The sequence below is a fragment of the Carlito syrichta genome, unplaced genomic scaffold, assembly GCF_000164805.1.
Source record: "Carlito syrichta isolate Samal-C Ts95f unplaced genomic scaffold, Tarsius_syrichta-2.0.1 Scaffold80101, whole genome shotgun sequence".
NCBI classification, from domain to species: domain Eukaryota; kingdom Metazoa; phylum Chordata; class Mammalia; order Primates; family Tarsiidae; genus Carlito; species Carlito syrichta.
The window spans coordinates 47,347-62,862 of record NW_007024197.1 but is presented as its reverse complement, the minus strand read 5'-3'; the positions used below and the strand labels follow the sequence as shown (position 1 = coordinate 62,862).

Here is a 15,516-nt window from a genome sequence, read left to right as displayed (position 1 = left end):
GCAGGCGAGGCTGCGGTGGCCGGGAGCGGCCACTGCACTCCCGTCTGGGCGACAGAGCGAGACTCCAACTCAAAAAAAAATAAATAAATAAAAATAAAAATAAAATGGAACTTTGGAATCTAATTCCAGGGGAATGCTTAATGAAGACAAAAAATAGTTGAATTCCAGTAAGAGATCTTTGTGGGTTTTTTTTGAGTCAGAGTCTCACTCTGTCATCCAGATTGCAGCGCAGTGGCACAATCATGGCTCACTACAGCCTTGACCTTCTGGGTTCTCGGGTGATCCTTCTGTCCTAGCCTCCTGAGTAGCTAGGACTAAAGGAGCACACTGCTATAGCCAGCTAATTTTTTGAATTTTGTAGAGGTCTTGCTGTGTTGCCTAGGTGGGTCTCAAACTCTTGGGCTAAAGCAGGTGCTGGGATTACAGGTGTGAGCCACTGCTGTTTGGCCTACTGTGGTATTTTAAATTACTCTGGTGCCATTTCCCACTTCACAGCTTGGTGAAAGCCTGGAAGATAGCAGCCTGCATTTCTAGTATAGGTTAGAGGGAGATAAATATTACATACAAAGAATTAGTCAGGCTCGGTGGCTCAGCCTGTAATCCCGCGCCTTTGGGAGGCTGAGGTGAGTGGATTGCCCGAGCCCGCAGGTTCGAGACCTGCCTAGGGAGCGAGACCTCATCTCTAAAATAAATAAAAAAATCAGCCGGGCATGGTAGCGCATGATTGTAATTCCGGCTACTTGGAAGGCTGAGGCGGAAGGATCTCCGGAGCCCAGGTCGATGCTGCGGTGGCTGGGAGCGGTCACTGCACTCCAGTCTGGGCGACAGAATGAGACTCCAACTCAAAAAAAAAAAAAAAAAAAAGAATTGTGGCTGTTTTTGCCTGTCCAGTGGATCCCTAAAGGACTTCCCACAAAGGTTTTGCTCCTGGGGGGGAAGGAGTGGCGGCACACACATTTGTCAAAAATAGTTAAAGGTAAATGTAGTAGCAATAACAGTTGGGGCAAACAACTGAGGAAGGAAAGGCTGGTTAAGGAGATGCCTTGAGAATAAGGGCTTGGAAAACCTCCCACATATTCTGAGAGCCCTAGAAAACCATAAACACATCAGTGTTGGGCACCTGCTTAGAAAAGAGCAGAAGAAGCCTTAAGTTCTTACTGCTGGCTGACATTCAGCCTCTGCATATGCAGAATGTGAAGACTAAGACAGAGTAGTACACTACCTACCTCAATGTTGAAGGTGTGCCTCAACACATATATAGAGCCCACCTGCAAAAAGAGGTCTGTTTTTTGCTTCAGGCAAAAACAGGAAATCACAATCACTAGCTGACCACTAAGCTAATGAAGAGAGTTCAATAGCCACACACAGTAAAAGAATACAACCTTGCAAAATTACTTCAGCAAAGCCACTAAAGAAACAACTACAATAAGTAGGAACAACCCTGGAGAAAGGAGAGAATCTAATTTCCAGAGTTGTCACATTATAATATACAAAGTTATTTTCAACAAAAATTATGAGTAGTGCAAAGAAGTAAGATATGGTCCACAAACAGAAAATAAATTAAGAGAAACTGTCCCCAAGGGAGCCCAAATACTGGGCTTATTAGACAAAGATTATGAAGCAAAAATATTAAGTATGCTCAAAGAGCTAAAGGAAATCATAGAATGTCCAACCAAATAGAAAATATTAATAAAGAGAGACAAATAATAAAAAGAAGCCAAATAGAAATTCTAAAGTTGAAAAGTACAAATGAAAAATTTACTCAAGGGATTTAACAGCAGATTTGAACAGGGAGAAGAAAGAATCAGTAAGCTTCAAGAAAGGTCAACTGAGATTATCCAGTCTGAGGAAGATGAATAAATGAAAAGCAAAATGAACAGAACAGCAAGAGACCTGTAAGACACCAACATATACAAAACGGAATCCCCAGGAGGGGAGGAAAATGGGTCCGAAAGAATATCTAAATAAACAGTAGTCTAAAACTCTACAAATTTGACAGAAAGACATGAATCTACATATCTAAAAAGCTCAAAGAACTCCAAGTAGGACAAACTCAAAGTGATCCATATGGACACATTATAATCAAATCAAAAAATCAAATTACAACCACATAAAGCCAAAGATAAAGAGAATATCTTGAAAACATCTTGAGTCGGGCTCGGTGGCTCAGCCTATAATCCCAGCACTTTGGGAGGCTGAGGTGAGTGGATTAGGCTGAGGCGGAAGGATTGCCGGAGCCCAGCCAGTCGAGGCTGTGGTGGCTGGGAGTGTGCCACTGCCCTCCAGCCTGGGCGACAGAGAGACTCCAACTCAAAAAAAAAAAAAAAAAAAAAGAAAAGAGAGAAACAACTCATCACATACAAGGGATCCTCAATAAGATTTTTTTTTTTTTTTGAGTTGAAGTCTCACTCTGTCGCCCAGACTGGAGTGCAATGGCACACTCCCGGCCACCACAGCCTCGACTGGCTGGGCTCCGGCTATCCTTCCACCTCGACCCTTCCACCTCAGCCTTCCGAGTAGCTGAACTAAAGGCGTGCGCTACCACGCCTGGCTACTTTTTAATGTATTGTAGAGATAAGGTCTCGCCAAGCTGCCTGAGTACGTCTTGAACCCGCGGGCTCAGGCAGTCCACTCACCTCGGCCTCCCAAAGTGCTGGGATTATAGGCTGAGCCACCAAGTCTGGCCCTCAACAAAATTAACAGTTGATTTCCATTAGAAACCATGGCGATAAGAGGGCAACATGTTCAAAGTACTGAAATTTTTAAAAAGTGGCAAAACCACTCTTTCAGAAATGAAGGAAAAATTAAGACAATCTCAGATAAACAAAAACAAAGTCGGTCACTAGTAGACTTGTCCCACAAGAAAAGCTAGAATGAGGCTGGGTGCAGTGGCTAATGCCTATAATTCTGGGACTTAGGGAGCCCACGGGTTCGAGACAAGTCTGGGCAACTTGGCAAGACCTCATCTCTACAATAAATAAAAAATTAGCTGGGCGTGGTGGCACACGCCCGTATTCCCAGCTACTTGGAAGGCTGAGGTGGAAGGATCGCCTAAGCCCAGCAGGTTGAGGCTGCAGTGGCCGTGAGTGTGCCACTGCCTTCCAGCCTGGGTGACAGAGACTACAACTAAAATAAAAAATAAAAAATAAAGAAACAAACGAACACTTCAGGCTGAAATGAAAGAACACTAGACACTAACCTGAATCCATATGAAGAAATAAAGAATGTCAGTAAAAATAACTATACAGGTAACACAAAGTCAGTAATAATGTACTTTGCTTTGGCTTATAACTCCTCTTTTTCTACATGATTTAAAAGGAAAATACATGGCCAGGCTCGGTGGCTCAGCCTGTAATCCCAGCGCTTTGGGAGGCCAAGACAAGTGAACTGCCTGAGCCCGCGGACTTGAGACCCGTCCGGGCAACTTGGCGAGACCTCATCTCTACAATAAATCAAAAAAATTAGCCGGGCGTGGTAGTGCACACCTGTAGTTCTGGTTACTCGGAAGGCTGAGGCGGAAGGATCACCAGAGCCCAGCGGGTCAAGGCTGTGGTGGCCGGGAGCGGCCACTGCACTCTAGTCTGGGTGTGGGAGTGAGACTCCAACTCAAAATTAAAAAAAAAAAAGGAAAACACATAATACAAAAATTATAAATTTACGGTTTTGCTTTCTTGAAAAACTTGCCTATGGCAGGACTTTCTGCCATAAATTCGTTTTCCTTCTCTTCTTGCTAATAAACTGTTTTAAAACTTTTAAAAAATTTTAATTTATACGTTAACAGGTACAAGATGTACAAAGATGTATTTTGTGTAACAATAACAAATTAAGGGGGAATGAGCTATGTAAGTTTTTGTATACACTTAAAACTAAGTTGGCCAGGCTCGGTGGCTCAGTCTGTAATTCCAGCACTTTGGGAGGCCAAGGCGAGTGGACTGCCTGAGCCCACGGGTTTGAGACCAACCCGGGCAACTTGGTGAGACCTCATCTCTACAATAAAATAAAAAATAGACGGACGTGGTAGTGCGCATCTGTAGTTCCAGCTACTCGGAAGGCTGAGGCAGAAGGATCGGTGGAGCCCAGCATATGAACGCTGGGATGGTAGTGAGCGTGCATGCTACTGCACTCCAGCCTGGGCGTAGGAGTGAGACTCATACAACTCAAAAAAATAAAATAAAATAAATATATAATAAATAAATAAAACTAAGTTGATAATTCATTCAAACTGCATTATTATCAAATAAAATGCTAATTATAATGCCTAGGGTAACCTTTAATAAGAGAGATACAGTAAAATGTGTATAGCTGGGGTATATCACCATTCCAGAGATAACCAGAAACAAATGACTTCAAACTCCCAAATTCAATGAGCTCAAATCTACATATGAGGAGGACCCAAAAAAAATCTGGAATTTATTTATTAAAAAATCATGTATTTATTCTTACATGCTTAAACGTTGGTCACCTTCAAAGTACTCTCCATTTAATGCACTACACCTATCAACATACTTTTTCCACTGCTCAAAACAGTTTTTGAACTTGTCAGTTTTGATGCCTTTTAGTACTTCTGCCATTTTTAATTTTGTGTCTTCCACATCGGCAAAATATTTCCCTTTAAGAACTTTTTTCATACTGGGAAACAAAAAAAAAGTCTCTTGGGTGAGATCTGGAGAATAGGGAGGATGGAGCACAGGAGTCATGACATTTTTGGCCAAAAACTGCTGAACACTCAGTGTGGTGTGGGCAGGTGCATTGTCGTGGTGGAAGAACCAGTCATCTGTTTGCCACAAGTCAGGAAGTTTTTTCCACAAATTGTGATGCAACCTTCTCAAACTTTCCAGAAAAACTTGGGTTGGTTGATAGTTTGATATAGAGGAACAAATTGCAAGTATACTACAAGGGGCCCGCTCTCCAAAAGATAATTACAGTTTTTTTTTGTTTTTACAAATTCATGTTTATTTATTTACTTTCCATTAGTTTAAATCCTTGAGGGGTACAGCATTACACGGCTTCTGTGTCCAATGGCCTTAGCAGGAAGATTGCTTCGGAATTTGGCACGAACCATGCCACTGTTTTCATGGGTCCGAGTTACCTTTCCCCAGATTATTCTGGTTTTGTTTTGTTTACTGCCAGGGGTCACTGTGTTGTTCTTTGCTTTATATATATAAGCACATCTCTTGCCCAAACAGAATTCAGTTTCATCTTGGGCATAAACACCTTCAATTTTGAGAAGAGCTGTGTGCTCCCTTTGGTTCCAGAGACCTCACTTATAGTCAGCAAAAATGGCTTTGGACCACAGTCTTTCAGAAATATGTACCTCTTAGAAATCCTGTTCACAGCAGGCCTCTGAGGACTCCAAGTTGGCGGAAAGAGAATTCCAAGCCGGGCTCAGTGGCTCAGCCTATAATCCCGCACCTTTGGGAGGCTGAGGTGAGTGGATTGCCTGAGCCCGCGGGTTCGAGACCCACCTGGGCAGCGAGACCTCATCTCTACAATAAATCAAAAAAATCACTGGGCAACAGAGTGAGACTCCAACTCAAAAAGATCAAAAAAAAAATCAGCCAGGCATGGTAGCGCATGCCTGTAACTCCGACTACTCGGAAGGCTGAGGCGGAAGGATCCCTGGAGCTCAGCAGGCGAGGCTGCAGTGGTCGGGAGCGGCCACTGTACTCCAGTCTGGGCGACCAAGTGAGACTCCAACTCAAAAAACAAAAAAAAAAGAAAAAGAGAATTCCAGGTTTTTGGGGGTACTCCCTCATGTGTTAGTATCCCTTGGCTGGGAAAAATCTTTCCTCTAGTACAAACAAAAAAAACTTAGAGGAATTGCTAGACCCACAACAGAAGCACCTAATTTGCTCAAGATGTATGAATACCAAAGACAGATAATGACTTGACAATATAATAATAAAAAAAAAACTCTGGGAATTCACCATACCAATCTATTGCTATCTTAGTTTTGGCTCATAACTCAATCTAACCTAATATAAAACAAACAAGAATAAATTGAGAAAGCCAAAAATTTTTCTCCAAATCTTTTTTTCCCCCCCCTTGAATCGGAGTCTCACTCTGTTACCCAGGGTGAAGTGTAGTGGTATGCTCACAGGCACTGCAGCCTTGACCTGCTGGACTCAGGCAATCCTTCCACTTCAGCTTTCCAAGTAGCTGGAACTACAGGTGCCTACTGGTGCCTACCTAATTTTTTTATTTATTGTAGACATAAGGTCTCACCTAGTTGCCCAGGCTGGTCTCAATGCCAGGGCTCAGGCAATCTTCTCAGTTTCACCTCCGAAGTACTGGGATTATAGGTGTGAGCCATCACCCCTAGCTCCCCCAAATCTTTAGTAATCACTATTTGCTTCAAGGCATGTGTATGGTCGGTCATGATGGCTCACACCTGTAATCCCAGCACTTTGGGAGGCAGAGGCAAAAGGACTGCGTGAGCCCACGGGTTCGAGACCAGACCTCGTCTCTTCAATAAATCAAAAAATTAGCTGGGCATGGTGGTATGCACCTGTAATTCCAGCTACTTGGAAGACTGAGGTGGAAGAATCTCCTGAGCCCAGCAGGTAAAGGCTGTGCTAGCCGTGAGCATGCCACTGCACTCCAGTCTGGGTAGAGTGAGATTACGATTAAAAAAAAAAAAGAAAAAAGGCATGTGTATGATGTTAAAACTCTAAGATTACCAGAAAATATATAAAAAATCGGCCTGGCTCAGTGGCTCAGCCTGTAATCCCAGCACTTTGGGAGGCCGAGGTGAGTGGATTGTCTGAGCCCGTGGGTTTGAGACAAGCCCGGGCAACTTGGCGAGATCTCATCTCTACAATAAATCAAAAATGAGCCAGGTATGGTAGCACGCGCCCATAGTTCTGGCTACTTGGAAGGATGAGGCAGAAGGATCGCCAGAGCCCAGCAGGTCAAGGTTGCGGTGTCCGGGAGCGTGCCACTGCATTCCAGTCTGGGTGGCAGAGTGAGACTCCAACTCAAGAAAAAAAAAGAAAATATATCAAAACATCAAAAAAAAATTCAGCATTAATCTCATACAAAGGATACCTTTTGGTAACATAGTAAAGCTAACTCAGAAAAAGTAGTTTAATATGTCTAGCAGTTATTAAAATATGTGTAATAAGATTTCCTGGCTGGGCATGGTGGTTCACGCCTATAATCTCAGCACTTTGGGGGACTGAGATAAGAGGACTCCCAGAGCCCATGGGTTTGAGACCACCCTGGGCAACTTGGAGAGACCTCATCTCTACAATAAATAAAAAAATTAGCTGGGTGTGGTGGCGCATGCCTGTAGTTCCAGCTACTTGGAAGGCTGAGGCAGAAGGATCAACTGAGTCCAACAGGTGGAGGCTGGTGTGGCCGTGAATGTGCCACTGCACTCTAGCCTGAGTGACAGAGTGAGATTCCGCCTCAATCAATCAATCAATAAAAATAAGGATGCAATACTACTTATTCAACCACTCCCCTTCTGATGCTCATTTATGTTCCCTGTTTTCACCATTACAAACAATTCTGCTATGATCACCCTTGTGTACCTATCCTTTTCTTTTTTTTTTTTAATCAGTATTTTTTATTATGATATTGTGGGGTACAGTTAAGGGTCAGGTATACAAATATGCTTCATTCAGGCGTCCTTGTTGATAAGAGGTGTCTCCCTGTCCCCAGATATTTACTACCGTTAATCCCATCTCCCTTCCCTTCCCCCACAACTTATCCTTTTCTAGTTGTGCTTCCTATAAGCATACATCCTCATGAGTAGGAATAACTATGTCAAAGGCCATATGCATTTGTAATTTTAAGAGATGACAGGGCTGGGTACGCTGCCTCACAAAACATTGGGAGGCCAAAGCAGGAACATGGACAGCATAGCAAGATTTCATCTCTACAAAAAAATTCAAAATATATAAAAAATAAAAATTTAGCCACATGTGGTTGCACGAGCCTGCTGTCCTAGCTACTTGGGAAGCTGAGGCAGAAGGATCATCTGAGAGCCCAGGAAGTTGAGGGCACAGTGAACTGTGATTGTGCTACTGCACTCCAGCCTGAGTGACAAAGAATTCGACTCAAAAAAAAAAAGATAATATTTGCCCAAATGTTGTTGTCATAATACATACTTCTATTACAGTGTTTGAGTGTACTAATTTTGCCCCATCTTCAACAGTACCGGATATTATCAGTATATTTTATTTTTGCAACCAGATGGAGCTAAAAATGGAATCTCAGTTTTCTTTTACAGCTTCTGGGATATTCTCATCTTGCTTAGGAAGTCTTTCCCTATTTTGAGGTTATACTTCCTATATTTTCTCTTAATATTTTTGTAGTTTCAATGTTTTACATTTAAATGTTTATTTTTATTTTTTTTAATTTTTTGAGTTGGAGTCTCACTCTGTCGCAGGCTGGAGTGCAGTGGCACACTCACAGCCACCCCACCTCGACTTGCTAGGCTTAGGCAATCCTTCCGCCTCAGCCTTTCAAGTAGCTGGAACTACAGACGCACACCACCATGCCCAGTTAATTTTTGTGATTTATTATAGAGATGAGGTCTCACCAAGTTGCCCGGGCTGGTCTCAAACCCGCAGGCTCAGGCAATCCACTCATCTTGGCCTCCCAAATTGCTGGGATTACAGGCTGAGCCACCGAGCCGAGTCCAGTTTTAGGTTTGCTTACTTTATTTCCATCTCTCTACTTAGTATCAGCCTGTTTGTTGCTCTTTATCAAGTTGACAATTGTTTATTTTCAACCTTCCACTTAATAAATTTTTATTTTTATTTATTTTTAAAACAGAGATGGGATCTTGCTATGTTGCCCAGATTGGTCTCAACTTCTGGCCTCAAATGAGCCTTCTCAGCCTCCCAAACTGCTGGAATTACAGTCACCATGCTCAGGTTTTTTTTTTTTTTTTGAAACAGGGCTTTACTCTGTCAACCAAGCTGGAGCACAGCTGTATGACCACAGCTCACTGCAGCCTCGAACTGTTTGACTCAAGTGATCCTCCTGCTTCAGTCTTCTCATTAGCTATAGGCAGACACCAACAAGTCCACTTTTTTTTTTTTTTTTTTTAAGAGACAGTATCTAGCTATGTTGTCAGGCTGGTACTCTCCAGAAGTGGTGATAAAGAAATATCAGTAGCACGCGCCTGTAATTCCGGCTACTCGGAAGGCTGAGGCGAAGGATCACCGGAGCCCAGCAAGTCGAGGCTGCGGTGGCTGGGAGGGGCCACTGAACTCCAGTCTGGGCAACAGAGTGGGACTCCAACTCAAAAACAAACAAACAAAAAAACAGCAGAAGCATTAAAAGGCATCAAAATTGAAAAGCTCAAAAAAAAAAAAAAAGACATATCAGGCCGGGCTCGGTGGCTCAGCCTGTAATCCCAGCGTTTTGTGAAGCTGAGGTGAGTGGATTGTTCGAGATCCGCCTGGGGAACTTGGCAAGAACTCATCTCTATAATAAATAAAAAATTAAGCCAGGCTCGGTGGCTCAGCCTGTAATCCCGTGCCTTTGGGAGGTTGAGGTGAATGGATTGCCTGAGCCCGCGGGTTCGAGACCCGCCCGGGCAACTTGGCGAGACCTCATCTCTACAATAAAAATCAAAAAATTAGCCGGGTGTGGTAGCGCGCACCTGTAGTTCCAGCTACTTGGAAGGCTGAGGTGGAAGGATCCCCAGAGCCCAGCAGGCCAAGGCTGCGGTGGCCGGGAGCGGCCACGGCACTCCAGTCTGGGTGACAGAGTGAGACTCCAACTCAAAAAATAAATAAAATAAATCAAAAATTAGCTGGACATTTAGCGCGCGCCTGTAGTTCCAGCTACTTGGAAGGCTTAGGCGGAAGGATCACTGGAGCCCAGCAGGTCGAGGCTGCAGTGGCCGGTTGCGGCCACAGCACTCCAGTCTGGGTAACAGAGTAGACTCCAACTCAAAAAAAAATAAAAAGAAATATCAAATGATTTTTATTTATTTTACTTTATCATTTTTTTAACATTAGAAAAATATAGTTTATTTATAAAGTAAATCAGAGAAAAAGAGGAAATTTACCTCTCTAAGGAAGGGGAGAGGACCAAACCTTAAGAAAACATGGCCTAAGCCGGGCTCGGTGGCTAAACCTGTAATCCCACACCTCTGGGAGGCTGAGGTGAGGGGATTGCCTGAGCCCGTGGGTTCGAGACCCATCTGGGCAACTTGGCAAGACCTCATCTCTACAATAAATCAAAAAAATTAGCCGGGTGTGGTAGCGCGCGTCTGTAGTTCCAGCTACGTGGAAGGCTGAGGCGGAAGGATCACCGGAGCCCAGCAGGTCAAGGCTGTGGTGGCTGGGAGCGGCCACTGTACTCCAGTCTGGGCGACAGAGTGAGACTCCAACTCAAAAAAAAAAAAAGAAAACATGGCCTGGTCATAGCTCAAGGAGCAACATGGCCATAATGTAGTTTAGCACGGCAATGGCCATCAAATAATTTTTAACTAAATCTAGTTACTTATTTAATTTATAATGAGCCAGAGATTATTCTGAGTATTTTACTTAATTTCTAAGTGGTTAAACGTTATTTTGGTTATCATCTAATTATGTTACAAGATACAGTCAGTAAAACCTTCATGCTTTAAAATTATTATAGTTATGATTGACTTTTATTTTTTTATTATTTTTATTTTTTTGCCAGGACCAAGAGATTTATTAAAGTGGTGGTTACAAGGGAAAAGGGAAAGGGTCTGTGGAGAGAGAGAGAGGAGGAGGAAGAGAGGTGGGGAGAAAGCTGCAGAGAGGGAGAGAGCGACAGAGAGGGAGAGAAAGAGAGACTGAAGAGAGAAAGAGAGACCGAGAGCATGATTGACTTTTATATTTGAGTAGGAATCTCACTCTGTCGCCCAGGCTGGAGTACAATAGCACAATCACGGCCACCGCAGCGCTGACCTGCTGGATTCAGGCGATTTTTCCATCTCAGCCTTCCAAGTAGTTGGAATCACAGGCATGCACCACTGTGCCCAGCTAAATTTTTAAAAATTTGTTGTAGAGATGAGGTCTCACCAAGCTGCCCAGGCCAGCCTTGAACCCCTGGATTCAGGCAGTCCTCTTGCCTGTGCTTCCCAAACTGCTAAGGCACTCCACCTGGCGACTGATTTTTTAAAAACCTATCGGGCCTAAGGGGAAGATTGTATGATTTCCATTTGTAATATAAAAAATTATGTACATATATTAAGTCTGATCATTTTCTTGATGTTCAATTCTGAGAGTAGTTTATTCAAGTCCTCCACTACACTGGCTTATTATTATTATTTTTTGAATCAGAGTTTTACTCTGTTGCCCAGACTGGAGTGCAGTGCCATGCTCACGGCCACCCAAGGTTCGACCTGATGAGCTCATGTGATCCTTCCACCTCAGCCTTCCAAGTAGCTGGAACTACAGGTGTGAGCTACCACATCATGCTAACTTTTTGATTTACTGTAGAGACAAGGGCTCACCAAGTTGCCCAGGCTGGTCTCGATCCCCTGGGCTCAGGCAATCCTCTCGTCTTGGTCTCCCAAAATGGTAGGATTACAGGCTTAAGCCACCACATGTGGCCTACACTGGATTATTTAACCCAGTCTGAGAATCTCTGCCTCACAGGGACTTAATATTTTTTGATACTTGATGTTGAGTTTGTCTTCCATTATAATTTTATGCTTACTAATCTTATGTTTCTTTTGTTTGTTTGTTTGTTTTTTGAGTTGGAGTCTCATTCTGTCACCCAGATTGGAGTGCAGTGGCTGCTCCCGGCCACTACAGCCTTGTCCTGCTGGGCTCTGGTGATCCTTCCGCCTCAGCCTTCCAAGTAGCTGGAGCTACAGGCACGCACTACCACACCCGGCTAATTTTTTGATTTATTGTAGAGATGAGCACTTGCCAAATTGCCCAGGTAAGTCTCAAACCCACGGGCTCAGACAATCCACTCACCTCAGCCTCCCAAAGCGCTGGGATTACAGGCTGAGACACAGAGCCCCGCTTCTGTTTCTTTTTGTGTTTTATTAACTATTTCCTGTAGCATTTATTTTCCTACATTAGTAGCTTTAACTATTTTTCTATCAACTAAAAATACATTCTTAGGCCAGGCACAGTGGCTCACGCCTATAATCCCAGCACTTTGGGAGGCCAAGGCGAGAGGACTGTGTGAGCCCACGGGTTCGAGATCAGACTGGACAACTTGGTGAGACCTTATCTCTACAGTAAGTCAAAAAATTAGCCTGGCATGGTGGCACATGCCTCTAGTTCCAGCTACTTGGAAGGTTGAGGGAGGAAGGGTCGCCTGAAGCAGGTAGAGGTTGCGGTGGCCGTGAATGTGCCACTGCACTCCAGCCTGGGCGACAGAGTGAGACTCCAACTCAAAATAAAATAAAATAAAATAACATAAATAAATAAAAAAATATGTTCTTATACACCCCTAAACAATTTAAAACATTCAGAATGCTTTTCCTTCAGCATATCCAACCAAATCCCTGCTCCCAGCCAAAGCAAGAACTTTAAAATTATTTTACTTACCCACTTCCTCCCTCGTCAATCTGAGTTGTGTGAAATTTTTTTTATTGTATTAATTTTTCACTTTCCCTCACTTCTAAAGTTTCTAGTACCTATTATTTTCATCTTTATGTCCATGTGTAGCCATTATGTAGCTCCTATGAGTTTTGTTGAAATTTAGTACTGTTTGATTCCCACTATTAAGTTTTCTCTTACAGTATATATCTTTTTTTTTTTAGTTGGAGTCTTTCTCTGTCACCCAGACTGGTGTGGAGTGGTACGCTCCTGGCCACCAGAGTCTCGACCTGCTGGACTCAGGAGATCCTTCCGCCTTAGCTTTCTAAGTAGCCGGAACTCCAGGAACGCGTACCACACCGGCTAATTTTTGACTTATTGTAGAGATGAGGTCACACCAAGTTGCCCAGGTGGGTCTTGAACCTACGGGCTCAGGCAAACCACTTGCCTCGGCCTCCCAAAGTGCTGGGATTACAGGCGGAGCCACCATGCCCGGCCCAGTACATTTCTTTTAAAATAATTTTTTTTTTTTTAAATCATAGAGATGAGATCTCACCAAGTTACCCAGGCTGGTCTCGAAGGTGTGGGCTCAGGAAACCCTCTCATCTCGGCCTTCCAAAGTGCTGGGATTATAGGCGTGAACCATCATGCCTGGCTAAAATAATTTTTGAACACTTGACAATTCATATTATCATCTATTTTTTTTTTTTTTTTTTTTGAATCAGAGTCTCACTCTGTCGCCCAGGCTGGAGAGCAGTGGCACTCATGGCCACCGCAGCCTCCACCTGCTGGGCTCAAGCGGTCCTTCTGCTTAACCCTTCCAAGTAGCTGGAACGACAGGCGTGTGCTACCATGCCCAGCTAATTTCTGATTTATTGTAGAGATGAGGTCTCACCATGCTGCCCAGGTGGGTCTTGAACCCACAGGCTCAGGAAATTCACTCACCTTGGCCTCCCAAAGTGCTGGGATTACAGGCTGAGCCACTGAGCCCGGCCCCAGCTTCATCTCTTAAGAATTCTCATTAAAATATTTCTCAACCCAGTAGGTTGACGCTGGGGCGGCTGTGAGTGTGTCGCTGCACTCCAGCCTGGACGATGGAGTGAGACTTCAATTCAAAACAAAAAAAAAGTGTTACATATATACAATGAAGTATTACACAGCCATAAATAAGAACAAATCATGGCCTTTGCAGCTACTTGGATGTAGTTGTAGAACTTTATTTTTAATTTGTTTTCTTGTGTATATTAAGTGTTCAAAATAAACTTTAACATTTTATAAAATAAAAAAATTCAGATTTCTCTTCTGCTTCTTTCATGCTCCACAGGACCATCTTTTTCTCATTCCCTTGGACTCTACTTTGAACTGCTGTAACTCTTTAACCTTATTTCCATATATATGTATCTAAGTGTACCAGCTGTCTATTCTGCAGTTAGAGGGAATCAAGAAATATTTCCACTGGTCTGTTTTCCACTCAGAAGCCTGTGAGAAGTGCTGAAATTTTTGTTTTAATATTTGGCAGTATATGCCGGGCGCTGTGGCTCACGCCTATAATCCCAGCACTTTGGGAGGCCAAGGTGAGAGGACTGTCCAAACCCATAGGTTCAAGACCAGCTGGTCAAGGTTGAGGCAAAAGGACCACCTGAGCCCAGCAGGTCAAGGTTGCAGTGGCCTGGGTGGCAGAGTGAGATTCCAACTAAAAAAAAAAAAAAATGGCAGTATAAGGTAATAATTTAAAAGGCATGGACAGCCAGGCTCGGTGGCTCAGCCTGTATTCCTGTGCCTTTGGGAGGCTGAGGTGAGTGGATTGCCTGAGCCCGCAGGTTCGAGACCCACCTGGGCAACTTGGCGAGACCGCATCTCTACAATAAAAATCAAAAAATTAGCTGGGCGTGGTAGCGCGCGCCTGTAGTTCCAGCTACATGGAAGGCTGAGGCGAAAGGATCGCCAGAGCCCAGCAGGTCGAGGCTGCAATGGTCGGGAGCAGCCACGGCACTCCAGTCTGGGTGACAGAGTGAGACTCCAACTCAAAAAATAAATAAATAAAATAAAATAAAAAATAAAATTATCTAACCTGAGTCTCAAGTTTCCTCATATGTTATATAGGTAATAATAATAGTACCTTGGTAGAGAGCTTTACATAAAACAATTAGCATTATCTACTTTGGTGCTTATTAAACATTTAGTACAGTTAAATGTCTCTAGATCAAGATATGAGGTTATTAATAAAAAAATCACAGGTGTCAAACCTATAAGAGGTGAAACAATGTCACAGAAAACTTCTAATTAAAGGCTACCCTAATCTCAACTATAGTGTGACAAGGTGAGAGCAATAATGGATTGCCTTTACTGAATAAAGCTCAAGCACATCAGAAATGCCATAGAAATTTATACAAACTGATATAAGAAGCAGAGGCCCTTCAAGCCCTTCAAACCTGTGCCATCCAATATGGTAGCCATTAGCTACATACAATTAGATTAATTAACCCTTTGCACTTGGAGTCATCTCATGGATAACGTACCAGCAACTCGATCACACTTTTTTATGCAAACAAACAAAAAAAATCACTTCATATTAAATACTATAGTGTTGGAACCAATAATTTTATTGGAATATTTGGCTTATAATGGAAATTGGGACACTGAAGAACTTATTTATGACAAAAACATCAACATTTTCAATCTTATATTTTTCTAAGATATGCTAATGTCTGAGATATGCATTGCAGGTTCATTGATACATGTTGTGCAATAGTAATACATTTGATATCTTCCACCTGGTGTTTTTCTATTTGCAATCTCATTTTCTTCCTTCCACATTAAAATACATCATTTATTATCCAGTGTGTATATCACTGTGAAAGCACTTCACATTCTCTTTCAACATATGCCAGCTGATTTTTTTTTTTTTCTTTTTTTTGAGTTGGAGTCTCACTCTGTCATCCAGACTAGAGTGCAGTGGCTGCTCCCGGCCACCGCAGCCTCGACCTGCTGGGTTCCGGCGATCCTTCTGCCTCAGCCTTCC

The 15,516-nt window shown here is 43.1% G+C and overlaps 1 protein-coding gene and 1 pseudogene across 4 annotated transcripts in view; both read right to left on the bottom strand.

Moving 5' to 3' along the window:
* Positions 1-15,516, bottom strand: part of PAIP2 (poly(A) binding protein interacting protein 2) — a 34,517-nt gene that overhangs the window by 14,753 nt on the left and 4,248 nt on the right. The gene's annotated exons all lie outside the window — the stretch shown is intronic.
* The window catches only part of LOC110595380, a 14,560-nt pseudogene continuing 3,969 nt past the window's right edge, over positions 4,926-15,516 (bottom strand). The window contains exon 2 of the transcript XR_002481795.1: positions 4,926-5,316. The product of XR_002481795.1 is annotated as a 60S ribosomal protein L35a pseudogene (transcript). The remainder of the gene's footprint in view (positions 5,317-15,516) is intronic.